The sequence below is a fragment of the Octodon degus genome, unplaced genomic scaffold (assembly GCF_000260255.1).
Source record: "Octodon degus isolate 3935 unplaced genomic scaffold, OctDeg1.0 scaffold00489, whole genome shotgun sequence".
Taxonomy (NCBI): Eukaryota; Metazoa; Chordata; class Mammalia; order Rodentia; family Octodontidae; genus Octodon; species Octodon degus.
In genome coordinates this window covers 235,376-247,605 of record NW_004525065.1, presented here as the reverse complement: position 1 = coordinate 247,605, position 12,230 = coordinate 235,376, and the positions used below count along the sequence as shown (strand labels likewise).

The following is a 12,230-nucleotide window of genomic DNA, read 5'->3' as shown; positions in this document are numbered from 1 at the left end:
AAATTGAGTACTTCACGTCAAAGGGGTACACATAATTTTGAAGCTAAAACACTACTTGTTACTAATAAATAAAATGAACTCAATTAGAATACACGTGACTGCACTTAGCGTGCACATCAAGTTGCCACTGTGTTCTTTACTACCAGAGATGCTGAGGTGTTCTTAACTCTCAGGAGCAATTGTTCTTGCTCACTTTTCTCTGCAGCTGTTTTCCAAATGTAAGACACTGATGATGACAGTAGACTTCAAAGTGAACAAGGGCTTGGTTGAATTTGTTACTTTGCCCCTCAGAATTTACACAACTGGTTAGAAAAAAGTACTCACTTTTTTTTTATGGTGCCAACTTAAATATTTTCATTGAAGACTTTGCATTTCCACTTGTAGTACAGTGCTTAAAGCGCAATGCCATGTCTCCCTGTGTACATGTTCCATTATTCAAGTATTGGGAATGCTCAGTAGTTTACTATAGCAGCTCAACTTTTAACTGCCACAAAATTTACTAAAAATTTAGGTCCTTCAATTTTATTGGTTGTGGAAGAATGCTATATTTATATTTAGGGTTGGCTTAATCCACCTCTTCAATGGTGGGCCCTGAGGAAGCACCACCAGAAGGAGGAGCTCCTCCACTAGGGAAGTCCCAGGCATTCCTCCAGGCCTGCCACCTGCACTGTGGTACAGCTTGGGATTATGGGATTGCAGACTTTCTCCAGCTCCTTCTGCTGATGCTCAAATTCTCCTTTCTCTGCAGTCTGATTCTTATCCAGCCAGTTGATGATTTCATTACACTTGTCAAGAATCTTCTGTTTATCTTCATCATTAAACTTGCCTATGAATTCTTGGATGACAGTTTGTCCCTTTGCTCCTCATCTTCAGCTTTATACTTCTCTGCTTCCTGGACCATACACTCTATGTCCTCCTTGTTCAAATGGCCCTTATTGTTGGTGATATTAATCTTGTTTTCTTTTCCTATACTTTTATCTACTGCACAAACAATGAGGATGCCATTGGCATCAATATCAAATGTTACTTCAATCTGAGGAATACCACAGGGTGCAGGAGTATGCCTGTGAGTTCAAATTTGCCAAGCAGGTTGTCCGAGCAGGAAGTGAGGTCTGGGTCTGCTTGGTAGGAATGGTGGTATTGTGCTTGATGAGGACTGTCATGATGCCACCAGCAGTTTCAATACCAAGAGAAAGAGGAGTGACATCCAACAGTAGCAAAACTTGGACATTTTCAGTCTTGTCTCCAGATAAAATGGCTGCCTGAACTGGTGCACTATAAGCAACAGCCTCATCAGAATTGATGCTCTTATTCAATTCTTTTCCATTGAAGAAGTCCTGCAAAAGCTTCTGGATCTTGGGGATATGGGTAGAAGCACCCACCAGGACAATGCCATGGATCTGAGACTTGTCCAGTTTAGTATCTGGAAGAGCCCTCTCCACAGGGTACAGAGTGCCACGGAACAGGTCAGCATTCAGCTCTTCAAAACAAGCACAACTAATGGAGATGTAGAAGTCAATTCCTTCACAGAAGGAATCAATCTTAATACTGGCTTGGGTGCTGAAAGAGAGGGTTCTCTTAGCTCACTCACATGCAGTATGAAGACGGTGGACAGCTTTTTTGTTCTCACTGATGTCCTTCTTATGCTTGCACTTGAATTCAGCAATAAAATGATTGACCACTGGATTGTCATAATCTTCTCCACTTAAGTGAGTGTCTCCAGCTGTAGATTTCACTTCAAAGATTCCACCTTCAACAGTGAGGATTGACACATCAAAAGTGCCACCTCCTAAGTCAAAAATTGGCACATTTCTTTCAACTCCAACCTTTTTGTCTAAGCCATAAGCAATAGCAGCAGCTGTTGGTTCATTGATAATTCTAAGTATGTTAAGACTAGCAGTGACTACAGCATTGGTAATAGTCTTCCCTAGATAAGCTTCTTCTATCTTCTTCATCTTTGTCAGCACCATAGAAGACACCTCCTCTGGGTAGAAGCTCTTTGTCTCTCCTTTGTATTCTACTTGAACCTTGGGCCTGCCTGCATCATTCACCACCATGAAGGGCCAGTGCTTCATTTCAGACTGGACAACAGCATCATCAAATCTATTTCCAATCAGATGCTTAGCATAAAAAAGTGTTGGTGGGGTTCATAGCCACTTGATTTTTTTGTAGCATCTCCAATTAGTCTTTTGATGTTAGTGAAAGCGACATAGCTTGGAGTGGTTCGAGTTCCCTGATCATTGGCAATTATCTCCACTTTTCCGTGCTGGAAGACACCCACACAGGAGTAGGTGGTGCCAAGATCAATGCCAACCGCAGGTCCCTTCGATGTGGTTCCTTGTGTGTAGGACCGGCTGTGCTAGCAAAGATGGCACACAAGAAGGCCCTCACCTATCGGCATGTTCAATGAGACCCAGTACTCACTTTGAACTGTCTAGCTCACACAGCTTTTAACATTAAATATTTTTGTTAACTTTTTTTTTATTTGGCTACAGGGTCTCATTACGCAGTTCAGTCTCATAGTAATCCTCCTGTCTCAGCCTCCCCAGTGCTGTTGTTTAATCATCACCATCTGGAAAAGTGATGATTAAACACACTGTTTGAAAACTGGTATAGTTACATGGGAAAACTCCAGTGTCAAATTTCTGAAGTCATGTTGCCAACAAACGAAATTGCCTTTTCTCATAGCCAAACATTGAAACCTCTAATGGGATACCATCCCACACATTCTAAATGCTTAGATCTTCTATAAAACCAAATGATAAACAAACACAGTCAGTATTGTAACATGAAAAATGAAAGGTGGATCAACATAGTTATACCATATCTGTTTCTTCCATTAATTCTTCCCTTTGCAACATTTTAATAAACATTGAACTTGGGAACACATATCTAAAAGGATCTATAATTTAGTACCTTACTTGAAGCTTATATTAGAACACAATGTTCCTGCTACAACTGCAACAAATTAAAATGAAAATTTCTCAACACTAACATGCAAATCAGAGTATGATTTTGCCCTTGAAGATAACATTACTTCTTAATGTCTAAGTCATATAATTTATTATAATTTTATAACTAGAAACAAGCTTCTATTATTTATGGTATTTATAGACCCAAAAACTTATCAAAATAGTAACAATTTCATGAAAACATTGCTAAAAGGATTTTATTTCAAAAAGTATACAAAAAACCCAATGATGGCAAACCTATGGCCCATATACTGTTTTTCTCTTAAGACAAAAGATGTTTTTGTATGAAATATTTTTTACTAAACTAAAACCTCAGTGTTCAGATTTGATTTCAGTGTTTGCACTTTGCAATAAATAAAAAATGGGTTTTGGATTATAGTTTGGGCATGCATCTCTCAAAGGTTCTCCATCACTGAAATAAACTACAACATGGTCAAATTTTTGTCATGGCTTAATCAATCCCTCACATAAAGTAGTAAATAATTAATAAATCTGTTATAAAAACTCTGTACCTTTTTCATTATAGTTTTTAAAAAAGGAATTAGTATGGGAATCTTTATAACTTGGTTATAAATATTACTTTCAGCTTCTTTTTAAAAATATATTTAGTACAGGGTCTACAGGGTCTCACTACACAGATCAGACTCATAGTGATCCTCCTGTTTTTAGCCTCCCAAATGCTGGGATTACAGGTGCACACCACCATGCCCAGTCTCAGTCGCCATCTCAGCACGTCCCAAGGATGGGGCTATTATGGCACGCCAGGGATCAAACTCCAGTCCCTGTTCCTGCCTAAGCAGGTGCGTTAGTCCACTGAGCTATCTGGCTAGCCCTCAGCTTGTTTCCAAAGGACTATGGAAATGTTTTTAAAAATGAAAACATTTCTATCTATTGTGTGTAGGGCATAACTGCTTTAATCATAACTTAATATCTCACTCTATGCTAGTTAAAGGCAATTAAAATATCTAGACCTAAAAGAGTCTACTAGCTTCTAAATAATCTGCCATTAAATTCCAAAAAGTCTCACATAAATGGGAAAAGAGCCCCAGAAAGTTCTTCTTTTTCTCTATCCTCATTCTGATCCTTTTGCTAGGTAAGACTTAATAGGAGAACAAACAGCGGTTTTTCCCAGTTGGCTGAGTTCTCACTGACAGCCTCATACATAAGAAAACTAAAACAATGATTTTTCATCAAAATTTAAAATCTTAGTATAGCTGCTCTATCTCTTTCAAAATAAGAATTGAATGACACAGTTTGATTAGTTTATTTCAAAGTGGCCAAGGGTTTGCTGGCTTATAGAAAGGATTCTTTCTTGAAACTGAAATAAAACTTTTTTCATACAATATATACAGTAAATATTAAATGATACAGTAATTTACCATTAAGTAGCTTTTTAAAAAAAGCTGATAAAAGGGCTGGGGAGATGGCTCAGTAGCATAAACACTTCCCTGGCAAGTGCAAGGTCCTGAGTTCAATCCCCAGTTCCAGGGGGGAAAAAAGCTGAAAAGGACAAGTAAGTTGGTTTCAAAGTGTTCACTGAAGAGCAAATGTCATTTAGATGCACTATTATAAATATATAGCACATAGTTATATTAGGAGTTTGGTTTCTGAAAGTTCAGCCAAAGAAGAATGAACCCTGAAATGGCTATGCAACAAAACAATGTTTAGTCATACTGAATACATAGAATTTCTAGATCCAAAAAGTACATAATTACATGGACCAGCCAAAGAGCTCAGCAGATTAAAGTGCCTGCTTACGCAGATGCAGGGACCGGGTTCAATTCCTGGCCTGCCTTGCCACCCCATCCCCAGAGTGTGCTGAGAAGGCAAATGAGACTGGTTGTGGTGGCACATGCCTGTAATGCCAGCGTTGGGGAGGCTGAAAACAGGAAAGTCGCTATGAGTCCAATCTGTGCAGTGAGACCCTATATACCCTGTACTAAAAAAAGAAAAAAGTATGTAATTACAAAATCAACTTCATAATCTTTTAACATTCTCATACAGAAAACACTCCTGACCATTGTTTCAAACAAATGGATTTAGTGATAAAACTAAATATGTCTCTAATTCATGAATATGCTTATTCTACCATATTTTTCAGGTTAGTTCTGTCCAAACTTTAGGAGGCCTGCTGGCTGGCTGGCTGACTTGTTTAAGTGTCTGCTTATGTAAACGCAGTCAGGCACAGGACACCGCAGTTTGATCCCCAGCTCCATATGCCTTACCAGACCCATCCTTAAGGCAGACTGAGCCAGCCACCCCCAAAAAATTCAATCCTAACTCTAGCTTTTTTTTTTAAGAGAATAAAAAAAACAAACAAACAAACACGTAAGACATTAGAAATGGTACACAATTTAGAAAAAACAAGATGATAAGTATTCAACAATGGTTACTAGATTGTATACTGCTGTTTTCAATGCAGTTGGACAGATTACCAGGTATAAGCATGTAAAGTTAGTCAAAATAAAAGTACTTAGTATTAACTACTACCTTCAAAGAACTGATAGAATTTAGTAGTACAATCATCTTAGCTATCTTGTGTATATAAATAAAAGAATTTTATTACTCTTTTTTGGCTTTTTTTCATTTCTCTTACCCTAACTATTCATTGCTTTTGAGCAGTTTCATTCCTTTTTACTATATCTATGGTGCCTTTCAGATTTATTTACTCTTCCAGGTTCTTACACTAGGAAAACAATATGTTTGCACATGTGGGTCAACTTATTTCATTTATAAGTATTAATTACTTCATTTGCATATAAGAGCCTCAAGCTTATCTTTCTTTATAACTGAATGATATTCCATTGTATAAAAATACCATATCTTTTTATTCATTCCTCAGTTGATGGGCACTTGAGTTGCTGCCAAGATTTAACTATGAAATTGTGCTGCTATAAACATAGGTGCACATATATCACTGTGGTATGGTGTTTTCAATTCTTCCACAAAAATACCCAGAATGGGAATAGCTGGGTTGGATGGAACTTCTGATCTAGTTTCTTGAGGAATCTCCACACTTAATACCCACAGAGGTTGTATCAGTCTACAGTCCCACCAAAAGTGGAGAAGGGTTCTTTTCTCCCCATGGCCTCTTGAACATTTGCTGTTCCTTGATTTCTTGATGATAGTCATTCTTTTGGGGGCTGGAATCTCAATGTTGTTTCAATTTAGGTTCCCATCATTTTTGTATGCTCCTGTATTTTTTTAAGAATGTCTTCAGTTATGCTTAGTAATTCTTTCATTATGGTTATCACTTTTTTCCTTTTTTACTTCAATCATTTCAAAGATTTCAGGTGTGTGACCTCCAATGTCTTATATGTTGATGTCTCTTGGACTTAGTCTGTGTGGGACAGAGGCCTGAGATTTCACTTTGCTTCTGTCTTGTCATTTTCTATTTCCAAAACAACTATTTTGATTTCTGTCATAATTTTTGTGAAATTTTGATGGTAGGTAGATACATCACTACTATGAAGGCCCCTCTAAGAAAAGTCTGCTCTTCAAGGATATTATTTGTGTGTTCTAGATTCTTGGTTTGTATCTTCCAGAGATCCTGCTTTCTCAATTAATTGAGAGTGGGATGTTGGTTTCTGTTTGGCACTGTCCTCTGTCTTTAGGTGTGGGGCTTTTGGGAGTTTATTACCCTAATGCTTCCCAATATCGTTACCTAAGAGAGAACAAGTGGTTAAAACAGGTATGATATCCTAGCTACAGGAGTAGAATTAGCAATTATGATAACAAGCAAAATGTAGACACTGACAGACTTTGGTAACTATTGGTTTTATACTTTATAGGATAAAGGTCTACAGTTACATACCAATACAAATTGTAAACTGGAAAATTCTAAGCAAAGTGTTTCATCTTGTTAAAGTGGATTTACCCTGTTCCTTTGGCCAGGCCAGTTGTCAGGTTCCAGGCACCCCACTTCATGCAGTGGGTTGGGCCAGGCACCTAAATTCCTCTGGTCAGGCTAGTTATCCAGAGTTCTAAGCACTGGCTGGCAGTCCCTCATGCAGGGTATGGGCAGGGTTACTAGATTCCTCTGGCCAAGATAGTTACCAGCAGGGTTTAGTTTTAAAATTTTTTTGCCAATGTCTGTCATTTAATTGAACTTCTAATCCATTGCATTTAGTGAAGTAATACATACACCTGTCATTTTATTATTTTATGCTTATCTTTCTATATATGTATTTACATTCCATCTACTCTTTCATTACTATCTTATTTTGTTTTAAACAGATGTACTCAAACTATTTTAATTCCTTTGATTATTCTGTTTCTTTCTGTTATTGTCCTGGTGGTTACCGAGGGTGGGAAAGTTGCAATTTTTGTATTCACATATCTAGTCTAGTTCAAGTTAATCCCACTGTAACTCAATATTTATTTGTAAACATTTGTGTTAATACAGTTTCATTCCCTTTACCTTTTTGTGCTGTTGTCATTCAAACTACATCTTTATATATAATACACACCACACATAGACTCTTACTTGTTCCACAGAGTTGCTTTTAAAAAATCAGGATGAAAAAAGAGGTACAAATAAAAAATACATTTAGGTATCTCATATATTAAAATGTATGGTTACCTTTCCTCATGAATTGTTTCCTCATGAATTTCATTTGCTATTCAGTGTTTTTATTTTAGGTTGAAGGAATGCTATTATTTCTTTTAGGGTGGATAGTTTTGCTTTATCTAGTAAAAGGTGAAAGATTTATACGATCTGAAGGGAAACCACAGTATTTTATTTAGGAATGTTTTAATTTTTCAATTCTGAAGAACAATTTTGATAGGTATAGTATTTGTATTTGATAATATTTTTTAATCACCATTTTAAATATTATCCATTCTTTTATGGCCACAGTAGTTTTGGAGTTAATGTTGTTGACGATTTTTTTAATTTGATGAATTGCTTTTCTATTTCTGCTTTCAGGATTCTGTGTCTGGCTTTTGGCAGCTTGATTATAATATATCTTTGTATGGATCTCTTGGAAGTTGTTGAATTTCTTGGATGAGAAGATTGATTTATCAAATTTGCGAATTTGTCACATTTGAGGCATTTGAGGCCATTACTGTTTTTACTATTTCTCTCCACTTTTCTGGGATGCTTTATTACGTATCAAAGTTTCTTAAGCTTTATTCATTTTTCTCCTTTCTTTTTAGTTTTTCCTAAATGATAGGTAAAGTCAAGGCTTGCTGACTCTTCCTTCTTGCTGGTTAACTCTGTAATTTTTATGTTAGCTTTCCAATGCAGTATCAAGAATCTGAGATACCAAACTTACAAGAAAAAACTATTTTGGTTGACAGTTTTGGAACTATTCATCTATGATTAGCTAGTCCTATTTGGTTTTGGGCCTATGTTTGGGTAACACCTAATAGTACCATAAAACAATTTAACAAAGGGAGCCCCAGTCCAGTTTCTAACAGAATTCTAACTTCCACCTAAACATCATCAGCATTGCTATTACTTTCCATGTCTGAGCCCTCTCCATAATATTTTTTAAGTTCTGCTTACAATATTCTAGGCTTTTTCTAGCCTGCTTCTACAAACTGTTCCTGTTTCCTGCTGCTAACCAGTTCCAAAGCCTTTTTCACACTAGTGGTGGTAGCATGTGGCAAAACTACCTCATTGGGTGGATCCAAAAGAAAGGAGGAAAAAAGGGATATAGACCCAGTATTCCCATCAAGGGAATGTGCCAGTAACTGAAAGACCTCTCCACCATTTAAAGGTTCCATTGCCTCCTAACAACATCATAAGGTGAATAAGCATTTAAAATGTGGGTCTTTTTATATTTTTAAGTGATAATTTGAAATGATTAGAACATACATTTCAAGCTTTGTTACCATCCTGAAAGATTTCAAGAATTTCTGATTTATTTGTTCCACTTGCTCTTTTATTCCCTACTAGAAGTTCTTTTTCTGTTCAATTGTGACATTTACAATGCTAATCAATAGTGCAATCAATGCAATACAGTGCTAATCAATGCTAATCTCCACCTGCTTTCCTTAGTGCTTGGGCTGGAAGCTGATATGTGAATGGCTGCTCAACTTGGGGTGTGTGTGGGAAATCAGTGCCAGAGAATCGTACCCAGCCATCATCTGGCTCCACTCTTTTCATTCTGGTTTCTTTTACTTGTCATCACTGACTTGTAGTCTTTTCTATTGCTGTAAAAACTCTTTTTATTATTATGCAGCTCATTGTATATATAAACAAATTTGTTACCCATTTCTCAGCTGAGAGTCATTTGAGTTGTTTACAATTTAGGTAATTATGAATAAAGAGCCTTTAAGTATTTGTGTACAGTTACTTGTGTGAATATGAATTTCTCATTTTACTCTGGTAAATACTATATAGAATTGATACTGTTATGTTGTATGTTAGGTTCTTTAAATATTTTTATTCTCTTATGTTAACATTGTGCATACTCTAGCATATCAAAAACAAGCAGGTAATACTGTAACAGGACTTTTTGCAACACTATCAATTTCACTCATCTTTATGAGTGTTTTCCACTAGTATTATTATATTATGGGATCTAGACTTGTATCCCATACTATACTTAGTTGTTCTGTCTTTTTAGTCTTTAACCTGTAATGATTCCTCAGTCTTTTGTGCTTAATTTTTCTACTATGAAAGTAATATTTTCACCTTTATAATTAATAATATTTTGTAATTAGTATCTAGATAAATTTCAAGACATGCAGATATCTTCTTTCTGGTCACATTAATTTTAGCATTTTCAAGTAGATCTTCTTAGCCACTGATGGATTCTTATTACTGTGTTATTGAAATATTTACTACTATTGTTAATTTTTTTCATTTTCCTAATTCATTGATATAAATTCTTTCATAATGAAGAACTGTTCCTTTTCTCCATATTTTTTTTTTTTTTTTTTTTTTTTTTTGCGAACCGGGGATTGAACTCAGGCCCTTGCACTTGCCAAGGCAGGGCTTATTCCACTGAGCCATCTCCTTGGCCTCTCCATATCATTTCTATCAATATCTACTCATATTTGTTTTCTGTCATTGGTTTTAATCCAAAACTACTATTTATTTTGTTGTCTATTCTTACATTTCGTTGGCCATTAGAACCATTTTTGATATCTTTGTTCATCTTTTCTTACCACCATGCTTTTAAAATCTTTATTTTTTAGTATTGTGTGATGCTTCAGACTAACCTTTCTATTTTTAGAATAGGATTATTTTTATTATTCCTTAGTACTCTTAAAGGTTAGCTTCACCAAGAAACAATACAGATTTATGGAATAACAACCTTTCTCAGACTTTAACCCCATGCAGGAGACAAAATTTACTAAATAACATGGTCTAGAATATAGATACTCCAGAATTGGAAATAATCAAGATACTGATACCAAAATCAAAATAGCATACAGAATTTCTTAGGGCTGGGGAGATAGCTCAATAGAATAAGCACCAGCCTGGCAAATGCAGGGTTGAGTTTAATCCCTGGTACTACAAAAAAAAAAACAAAAAAAAAAAAAAAAAAAAAAAAAAAGAATTTCTTTAGTTCCCTTGCTGAATGTACTCTTCTTTCTCCCACAGAATTTCTTACTAAGGGATGTTTGAGTGTTGTCCTTTCTAAAAAACCAGTTTAGCATCTCTGATTTTTGTTTTAGAACAAGGATTCAAGGAGCAAGTTAATAATGAGATAACTATTCTCAGCCACCTAACTTAGCTTTGATTTAACCAACATTTCCTATTTGCAAAAGAACCTTACAAGTAGAAGTACATATAAATTTTCATCATGACTTGGAGAGTCTAGGAAGAGTTCTTGATGGCTTATTTTTCACTAGGAGATTTTGGAAAGAGCAGATTTTATTTTTGAAGCCATAAAAGTAGAAAAACAAAAGCCATTCTTTCTTGGTCAAAAAAATAGAAACTTCTGGTTGGTCCTGAAATTATATTACAATATCTTCAATACATTCATATGTATATTATTCTTTCTGAGTTTGGATTCAGTTTGGTACAGGCACTTTAAAGAAGAGGCAGTCGGTAGGAGAGAAAATAATGTTTGTTTTGATCTCAAGTCTTCACCTTTTCCCTTAAAGTTCCAAATGTAATACAGGGACACTATCACTGTTTAAAATTCTTTGCCCCTCCCCCAGTCCAACTCATGACAGTACTGGGGGACAATACCCATTGTCTTCTATAAGCTACACAAGTGCTTTGCCACTGAGTTACATCTCCAGCCCTTCCTTTTTATTCTTAACAGCTTGAACTCTCTCATACTGTATCAATTCCAGTATCATCACTACTCCTAAAAATAAATATTGTTTCTAAAATATGTGATAAACCCTTCAGGTGGGGTTGGTTTTGATGTAGGAAAGAAAAGGTCAACTGAGTAATTTTTATTTATATAGTCATTAGGAGAAAAGAGCAAATTTTCCAGAACCCCAAACACTGCCTTTTTTCCTCTGGGCATGGTTTAACCTACATTGTTCCTATCAACTCTCTAGTTGATTCTAAGGACTGGGTGTTGGAGGTCCTGACATCAGGGCCTTGTACGGATGTTCTGGTCCTGGTCTTGGCCTGGAGTCTCATGTTGAGCTAATGGAGTATTAGTTCATCAGCTGTTTGTGACAGGGACTGCACACTTACTGAGGCTTGAAGGAAGAAGGAGTTAGTTTGTTGAACAGGCATTACAGAAGGTTCCTCAGCAATTCTTATATTTATTTGTTAGGCTGCCATCTTCCTTACAGAGCTCACATTCCTGTGGCTTTTCAGAGAAGCAACTGTTCTTATTCCTGCTTGGGGTGAGACTGCAGCCTATGGCTTTTCCCTCAGGGCTTTGTGTTTGCCATTTGCCTCGGGTTCTGGCTTCAGGGAACACTTTCTGGCAAGCTCCTGGTTATTTTGTACCTGTTTCTTTTTACTGTTTAGTTCTAACTCAAGATGGTTTTGCTGTCTGGTGAGTTCCTCTACTTCCAGCTACAGGATGCTGACCTTGTCCCTAGCGTCCTGTTAGAAGAGCTGGTTGTCTACCTTAGTAGCTGGTGCCCTCAGTCAACCTGACACAGTCTTTGTTCCAGATATTTAAAAGCAGCACTTATCTGATTAGTGTTATCTTCAAGTGAGTGGTTAGTTCACTTTTTTGTTTTACTCCTATGTCTGGACTCTACAGCTGAAGGGCAAGTCCATGCTTGAGGTCTCTGAGATCTTTCAGTTGCTGCCTCAGAACCGGGGATTGAACTCAGGTCCTTGTGCTTGAGAGGCAGTCGGTAGGAGAGAAAATAATGTTTGTT

At 36.5% G+C, this 12,230-nt stretch overlaps 1 pseudogene; it reads right to left on the bottom strand.

Moving 5' to 3' along the window:
* Positions 1–565: 565 nt before the first annotated feature.
* The window catches only part of LOC101582199, a 78,108-nt pseudogene continuing 66,443 nt past the window's right edge, over positions 566–12,230 (bottom strand).